This window comes from Malania oleifera, chromosome 4 (genome assembly GCF_029873635.1).
Source record: "Malania oleifera isolate guangnan ecotype guangnan chromosome 4, ASM2987363v1, whole genome shotgun sequence".
Taxonomy (NCBI): Eukaryota; Viridiplantae; Streptophyta; class Magnoliopsida; order Santalales; family Ximeniaceae; genus Malania; species Malania oleifera.
In genome coordinates this window covers 86,031,566-86,041,326 of record NC_080420.1, presented here as the reverse complement: position 1 = coordinate 86,041,326, position 9,761 = coordinate 86,031,566, and the positions used below count along the sequence as shown (strand labels likewise).

Sequence of the window (9,761 nt, the reverse complement as noted above, 5' to 3'; positions counted from 1 at the left end):
CAAATCGACCCTAGTTGGACGCCGAATTTTTTCGGTGCACTAAAAAAGGCCTAGAATGACCCTAGGACACTCACACAAGCATATATATATATATATATATGGTCATATGAATAAGGTGATTGCATAATTAAAAAGAATCAAAATGTATGAAAAATACATGTTCGGTCGACCAAACTTCCCTGTACAAAAATACCCGGTCGATTGAACCGACGCTGGGTCAACAAGTTTACCATAGCCCGGTCGACCGAACTCACGCAGTTCATTTGACCCCAGTCAACCGAACTCCCCAAGGGTCAACTTTATTGAAAACCTGGTCGACCATGCCCATAATACATTACAATGCTCTAGTCGACCGAGTTCCCATGTGTGGGAACTCAACTTTTTGGTCGACCGACCAGTTTAGCTCAAAATGGTCCCGGTCGATTGAACCTCGCAAAAATGGAAAATCGCCCTTGGACTTGCAAGTCCGGTCGACCGAACGTGCAGTTCATTTTAGTCTCGATTGACCGAACCTCAAGAACTTCGGTCAATTGAACTTGCCTCGGTCGACCGGTGCTCTCGGGTTGCCCCTCATTTTTACCACAATTAATATTCTTTAAACGAGGTTAATTTATTCAAATAATATTAAAACTCTTATAATTATTCCATTTGTGTCCTTAACGGTCATATTTTTTGGAAAGTCTATATATACCCCTTTATTTGGAATAATTAGGAAGAGATTAGTAAGATCATTAAGGCCAAAATTCTCGCAAATCCAAAAATCATTTTATAGTCAATACTACTTCCAACCACTCACATACTCCACACTCTTGATCTCTTTAAGCATTGTGAGTATCGCTAAGGCTATTGTGCTTAATCTCACTAGCTAGAACTCTCAATTGTATTATTGCTTGATTGATTTTCTTTGAGAGTTTAGCATTAAAGTTCTTCCACCGATTTCATTTGATAAATCTTGTGTGGAAAGACTTTGAGGGTTATCGTTCTTGCATCGTCATTGCAAGATACCTAAACCTATATTTTGGTGTGCAAAAATCCTTTTCAAAAGCTAGTTTTTCAAACAACTCCATTGTGATTTGTATATTGAAATATCTTATTGAGTTTGTTTAATTCAACTTGTTTAGCATATTTAAAACCCTGATCTGATCTTGTGTCATCTACATATTGTGTTTTAAATCTTACTTTGACATACACTCTAGATTTGGATTGATTATCATACTTGATTGAGTGTTTAGCACACATTAAAGCACTGAGCATATTTACGTATCATTCATGCTTGCAATATTGATTGAGCTGTGTTGGTACACAGATTTGCTTGACTAGAAGCATATTTCTATGTACAAACTTTATACACTTTGATTGTATTCCAAGCGCGGGCTTGAAAAGGGAGACTAGCCCTGGGGAATAGTCCCAAATTGGCCTAGGCTTGGTTAGGAAAGTTAGGTATGCCATCCTGTTAAGGCGTGTTGGTTGAGGTCAACCCCTTGAATTGACCTGGTTTGTTTAGGTGCCATTCCACCCGTTTAAGTGAGCATCATAGTGGTAATCCTTATGCTGGTGTGACCAAGGCGGGAACGTAGGCAATTTGGCCGAATCTCGATAACATATTGAGTGTACTGTTTACCTTTCCGCACTTTACATTTACTACACATGTATGTTTATTTGTTGATTGTGTAGACTGACCCTAGGCCGTATTACACTGTTGGTAAAATCAATTAACTTAGGCAATAAATTTTAAATACCCAATTCACCCCCCCTCTTGGGATTGCACCAAAGCTAACAGGGTTCTATGGATATGACTTCAAATTAATAAATTTAGTTTAATGTGTGCAAACTTAAAGCACAATACAACAATTTTTACTTTCAACTATCAGAAACTTCAACTCAAATTTGTAAATGTAGAATATTTTCCAATGTTCACAGACTCCTCAATGTTCACTACTTGTCGTAGTTGTAGGTGGCAAGCCTATGACAACAATCACTAGCTTCAAAAAGCTTCTTGCCACGGTTGTTGCTCCTTTGTGCTACTGCTGCTCCTCTACTCCTACTGCTCATTTGTGCATTTGCAGAGAAAGAAAGAGACGACTTTCATCCAACCAAAACTCATTAGATGAACCAGCATCTTTTATTAAGGAGACATGTTATCAAAAATCGTTGAACCATCCAACGTCTTTTAAACGGTCATGTCACCCAAAGTTGCTGGATGGACTAGTGTCTTTTAATTGAATTAACTCACCACCCTATCGCCCTGTCACCAGACACATAATACAGCGCTTCATCCATTCAGTTTTCCTTAAAATACTCTATTGGTACAACAAGTTTTGAAATGCATCAATTTGGGAAAAAAAATTGTTCAAATTATTTTTAAATAATTTTCAATAAAATAATATTAAAATTAGAAAAAAAAATCCTCTAAAAATTTTGACATTATGCATTTTTTTATTTTATTTTTTTTGTATTTTATTTTTGTGTTTTGGTTTATGATTCTCACATGGGCTCTAAAAATGGCCTGCCCAATTGCCATGTTCAAACCTCTCCCAGCTTAGTTACATAAGAAATTCAGATTTTTAAACCATGCTTAAATCATACTTGTTTTTCATTCTAATCTACGCTCTCCTTGACTACATAGCCAATTGTTTGGATTAAAATTAAGGGGTTAATTGGCCTTCTCCCATTCCCTACCTCTATAGAGATATACTATATTCAAAGGCAACGCATAAATTTATTAATTAATTTTTATTCGTTTTTACCTTAAAGCAGTATAATTGTTAACTAATAAATTGTGTCATTTTCTGCCACACAGCATAACCAGTTCCAGAAGCTGCAATTTGGAAGCCTGCAGGAACAAGACTGCCCACATCAGTCTTCGGTTCAATCTTTCAATTACTTTATCATCTATGCTCCCTACATAAACTACCGAATCTGCAGTAAGAATTTTCACACTACTTGTAGGCTTAATTCCATTCTTCCTTCTAACTGCTATGATCTTAGCAATTTCATCCTTCCAACCCCAATCCACAAAGTGGTCAGAGAACTGCATTGATACAGAGAAAAGAAATTACATAAGAATAACTTATGATTCTATAAGCACAAACCAATTAAATAATATAGTAATATCTAATCGCCAAATGGAAAAGAAAACTTGCTAGAACTGGTTACCACAAATGGAGTTCCTGGATGGGTGACTGCATAACCTTGCATGACTTTATCTGAGGGAAATTGCCAAATTTTCTGTGTGGAACCTGTATCATCATTGTAATGATCCAAAAATTCATACCATTTTTTTAAAAAAAATATACTACAAAATAAAATACTCTCATACCCCATATTATCTGCTATAACATCACAAATCCTAGGAAGAAATTGAGGAAAATCTTGTCCACAAAATAACATACCTATGCAGCGAAAAAGAAAAACATAAGAATGGAGTAGGTATTATAATAGACAAGAACTTAAAGGATAGCATTGTGAATATAATTAGAGTAAGGGATAGATTATAAAAATCAAGATGGTATTAGGACAAGAGATAATAAATATCATTAGTACTTATACTCCTCATGTTGGCTTAGCAGAAAATCTTAAGAGACAATTTTAGGAAGATATGGATAGTATTATACAAGGCATACCAGGGACTGAGAAAATATTTATCGGAGGATATATGAATAGACACGTTGGAAGAGATAATAAAAATTATGAGAGGATGCATAAAGGATATGGATATGGAGACAAAAATGAGTCAGGGGAGATGATCTTAGACTTTGCTATGTCATATAATTTTAGTATAATGAATACTTACTTTAAGAAGAGAGAAGAACACTTAATAACCTTTAAAAGTGGACAAAATAGAAGTCAAATAGATTTTTTTTAACTAGGAGGGTAGATCGTTTATCATGCAAGGATTGTAAAGTTACTCCAAGTGAAAGCCTAACCACACAACATAGAGTCTTAGTGTTAAATATATGTATTAAAGAATAGAAGAAAATGGATAAAATAAACCAGTGTGAGAGAACTAGATGGTGGAACCTAAAAGGAGAAAACATAATAAAGTTTAAAGATAAAATGATCAAAGATGGGGATTGGACCTTAGATGATGGGATAGATACAAATACTCTTTGGAATAGATTAGCTAGTTCTACTAAAAAGATAGCAAAATAGATTTTAGGTGAATCAAGGGGAAGATTCTCGAATAGCAAAGAAAGTTGGTGGTGGGATAAAGATGTACAAAAAATTATAAAGACAAAAAGAATTTGATATAAAACATGGCAAAAATGTAGAAATATAGATAACTTTGAAAAATATAAGGAGGCAAGAAAAGATGCAAAAAGGGCCATTAGTGAAGCTAAATATAGATCATTTAATAGTTTGTATAATAGATTAGGTACAAAAAAAGGAGAAAGAGATATATTTAAACTTGCTAAAGTTAAAGAAAGGAAGAGCAAGGACTTAGGAAATGTAAAATGCATAAAAAGTGAGGATGATATTGTCTTGATTAAGGACGAAGATATTTAAGAAAGATGGTGAAGTTACTTTATTAAGTTATTTAACAAAAACCAAATAAAAGGCCCAAACTTAGAGTTGTCAAATGAGGAAAAGAATAAAAATATAAGATTTATTCGTAAAATTAGAGTTAACAAAGTTAAGTTTGCACTAAAAAAGATGAAAAATGGGAAAGCTATGGGATCGGATAACATTCCAATTGAAGTTTGGAAATGCTTGGGTGATAACGGAATTATATGGTTAACTAATTTATTTAATACAATTGTAAAAACTAAGAAAATGTCAGATGAATGGAGAAAAAACACTTTAATACCTATATATAAAAATAAAGGAGATATTCAAAATTGTAATAACTATCGTGGAATTAAACTTATGAGTAATACGATGAAATTATGGGAAAAAGTTGTAGAACAAAGATTAAGGTTAGAAACGAAGATCTTAGAAAATCAATTTGATTTTATGCCTAGGAGATCTACCACGGAAGCTATTTATCTTTTAAGAAGATTAATGGAAAAATTTAGGGAAAAGAAGAGGGACTTATATATGATATTTATTGACCTTGAGAAAGCATATGATAGGATACCTAGGGAAGTTCTATGGGGGCTTTTAGAAAAAAAGGGTATATGTTGTAGGTATACCGATGTCATTAAGGATATGTACGATGGAGTAATGACTATAGATGGAGAAACTAGAGAATTTCCAATTACCATAGGTGTACATCAAGGATCTGCTTTGAGTCCTTATCTGTTTGCTTTAGTGATGGACCAATTGACTAAGAGTATTCAAAAGGAGGTTCCATGGTATATGTTGTTTATAGATGATATTGTATTAATTGATGAAACTAGGGGTGGAGTAGAGGCTAAGTTAGAATTATGGAGAGAAGCTTTGGAATCTAGAGGCTTTGGGATAAGTAGAAATAAAACTGAATATAAGAAATGTAATTTTAGTAATGATAGGAGGAATATTGGAGACAAAGTTAAGTGTGCTATGTGATCGTAGAATACCCTTAAATTTGAAAGGGAAGTTTTATAGGACAGCTATAAGATCAGCTATGCTATATGGATCGGAATGTTGGGCGACGAAGAAACATAATATCCAAAAAGTAAAAGTTGTCGAGATGAGGATGCTTAGATGGATGAGTGGTATAACATTGAAAGATAAATTAAGGAATGAACATATTCGTGGTAAGTTAGGTGTAGCTCCTATAGAAGATAAGATAATGGAGGGATGACTCAGATGGTATGGACACTTGAAACGTAGGCCTTATAGTGCACCTGTGAGGAAGAGTGACTTAGTTACTGTGGGGGGCAGTAGAAGGGGTAGGGGTAGACCTAAAATAACTTGGGAGGAGATAGTGAGTAAGGATTTAATATCCTTGAATCTATGAAAAAAAAATGGTCCATGATCGCATAAATTGGCAAAAAAGGATTCATATAGCCGACCCCACTTAGTGGGACTAAGGCTTGGATTTGTTGTTGTTGTTTATGCAGCGGAAAACATAAAATTATCCATCCAAGTTTACAATACCAGAATCCAGTATTTTCTCGAAACATACATACATAATTACACATCATCCTAAACCTTCTACCCAAAAACTCCTAAATGCTACTTAAAAATAGAACCCCCCCCCCCCCCCCCTGATAATACTTACCCTACAAACAGGGTAGTATAGACGACCTCTTCACCTACAAGTCCGATTTGCTCGTCTAGCTGAATCACCTAAAAATGTTAAATCACTGGGATGAGACAATGTTCAGTAAGACAAAATATGCTATTACCAATGTGTGGCAACTGAGTTCACATAAATAATATGTTGATAATTTATTGAAACTGAGCTAGCTGGTAAAACAATATACAGTACAACTCACACCTATGTAGTTTAAAATACAACTGTAATATCTGAGTTTTCTATTTATTCATACTTCTAGTATTATAATATTTCTGCTATTAATCTGTAAATATGTATACATATCAATAACTGTGATAATTACCTTGAAAAACTGTATGTCATGATTTAACCCCTCATGACAGGGTTGTGTGCGCCCATAGGCGGGACTTAAACACTAGTTGGTCTACCAAGTAAGTCAACTGAAACTCTATCAATCATCAGGCCGGCAAACTCAATCCGTCCAAGGCACGGTACTGATATCTACTTTGTCAAATTGGCCTCCTCAACTCAAACTTCTCAGGAGCCTACAATCCCTTCATAGGCACAGTTGACAGAAATCCACACACTATTTGAGATATGTGGTTGCATTCAGATCTGAAATAGCTACGCTACCATGCTCTGCTAATAACTGATCTGATTCATCAGGGTGTCTGATACTCTATAATACTACTATATATATTATCTTGTTGTTTTACCATGATTCTGATATATCTTAAATAACCATAACATTGTAAAAAATGATCTGAACATGCTGTATAATGTAAATAATTTGTAAAATCTGAAAAAACTGAATGTTATGGTTATGTAATCTGAATATCATGGTATATCTGAAAGTACTGTAAAATATCTATCTGAATGCAAACTGTAATATTTGTCTGTATATATATATTCTGTAAAACATGATATCTGTAAACTGAATAAATTTCATGTTGAATCTGATAATTACTCATGCCACACAATTAAATAAATATTAAACCCATTTATTGAAATCTATATTTTCCTGATAATAAAAGTAATTTATATCCTGTAGAATTTTTCCCTGTAACACACATATTTTCTGATAACATTTCCAAAATTACTAGCATAGCATATTTCCCTTACCTAACAAAATAGGCTCGTCTACTAATTCTAACTCACTCCCACGTGACTTAACACTGGTTGGCCTACCCCTGGGGTGGTAGCTAATAGTGCAATCATAATCCTTAATGAGCTCTAGCCATCTCCTTTGCCTCATATTCAAATCTTTATGGGTGAAAAAATACTTTAAACTTTTATGATCAGTGAAGATCTCGCATTTCCCACCATAAAGATAGTGCCTCCAGATCTTCAAAGCATACGCCACTGCCGCTAACTCTAGATCATGCACAGAGTAGTTCTTTTCATACTCCTTAAGCTATCGAGATGCATAGGCAATAACCTTTTCGTGCTACATTAACACACATCTGAGTCCCTTCAAAGATGCATCAATGTATATAAAAAATTCATCCTCACCTAATAAAATAGACAATACCAGTGCAGTGACCAACCGCCACTTTAATTCCTGAAAGTTCTACTCACAATCATCGGTCCATTCAAACCTCACATTTTTCCTCATGAGTCATGTCAATGGACCCGATAATCTAAAAAAACCATCTACAAAGTGTCGGTAGTAGCCTGCCAGACCTAGAAAACTTTTTACCTCCTGGATATTTCTCGGTCTCACCTAATTCACTACTGCCTCTATTTTACTCGAATCAACTAATATTCCATCCCCTAGATATCACATGCCTGAGGAAAGTAACCTACCTCAACTAGAATTCACATTTTTTGAATATAGTGTATAACTGCTTCTCCCTTAACACCTGTAAAACCAACCTCAAATGATCCTCATGTTCCTCAAAATTCTTCGAATAGACTAGTATATCATCAATAAATACAATAGCAAACTGGTCCAAATACTGATGGAACACTCGATTCATTAGATCCATAAACACTACTGGTGCATTAGTCAACCCGAATGGCATCACCAAAAACCCATAATGCCCATATCTAGTTCGAAAAGTTGTCTTCAAAATATCCTCTGCTCTAACTCTCACCTGGTGATATCCCGACTAAAGGCTAATCTTATATTAGACCTGCGTCTCTTGGAGCTGATCAAATAAATCATCAATTTTGGGAAAAGGATATTTATTCTTGACTGTCAATTTGTTTATTTCTCTATAATCTATGCACATCATCAGGGTCTCTTCTTTCTTTTTCACAAATAGGACTAGTGCTCCCCAAGGCAACACACTAGGCCTGATGAATCCTTTATCCAGCAACTCCTGCAACTGGTCATTCAATTCTTTCAATTCGATTGGAGCTATATGGTATGATGCTTTAGATATCTGTGTCGACCCTAGTAGTAGATCCACAGTAAACTCAATCTCTTGGTCTGGTGGTAAGCCAGGTAATTCTTTTGAAAAGACGTCTAGAAATTCCATAACTTCTGGAATATCAATCTGTTACAATTCTTCCTTTGGCAACTCTTTTATGTAAGCAACGTACCCCTGACAACCACCCTAAAGCAGTCTCCTTGCCTGAATGGCTAACACTAACTGTAGTGAGGCGTGCACCCATGGACCCATAAATCTAAATTCCTATTCACTTGAGAATCTAAAGATCACTTCTTTTTTATAGTAATCTATGTTGGCATAATTAATTGTCATCCAATCCATACCTAATATCACATCAAATCTCTGCATATCTAGTACCACGAGATCAGTTGGTAGTACTTTCTCCTAAATGCCCATTAGAAAATTTCTAAGTACCTTCCTACATCTCAAAGTAGATCCAGTCGTCGTGGTTACAGACAATTTGACATCTAACAACTATGCCTCTACCCCAGATAGTTTAACATATCCTTTTAGAATTGGTGTATTCCCAATAGGGCGGGGATGAATTAAAATTTTAAACTTTTCTCCTAGGTTATGTCAGAATTCAATATGATTTGGCAACCTAGGGTCTTTCTACACAATTCCAAATGTGCCGATAAATAAAATATGCGGAAATACAATAGTATTTGCTCAATCAATAAATTTGGTACAGTGATTATGCTTTCAGGTAAAGCAGATATGTACCCAGATATGTGCAATCACATACACCCCAAAATGATTTAATATGTAAGCTCAATGTGGTCTAATATTTCAACTCTCAAAATATTTGCTATCAGTGTAATGAGCACATGAGAGTGTCAACCAGTATGATCTTTGTATCACAATATATGTTCAATCTAACAGCTCACACAAAGATACTAGCCTAACAATATATATGTATATTTCAATCAGCAGATTTTCTCAATTGTATGTTGCTCTAGTAATGTATATGTTTGGTTTGCAAAAAGATATTCAGTCTTTGTATTCAACAAGGGATATGTAAGTTAATGAATATTGCAACAAAGATTAATATTACAAACACAAATATCTTTTCACAAATATATCAATATAAATCACACAAGATATTTGAGTATGTTTTGAAAATGATTTTGCAACCCAAAGACAAATACAAGCTTCCTAAGATATTGCAACACAAATGTAATACTCAGAAGCTTAAGCAAGTCTTCTTAGGATAGACTTACTAG

The 9,761-nt window shown here is 34.6% G+C and overlaps 1 pseudogene; it reads right to left on the bottom strand.

Moving 5' to 3' along the window:
* Nucleotides 1–2,765: 2,765 nt before the first annotated feature.
* LOC131153855 (alpha-amylase-like) overlaps nucleotides 2,766–9,761 on the bottom strand; it is a 20,033-nt pseudogene continuing 13,037 nt past the window's right edge.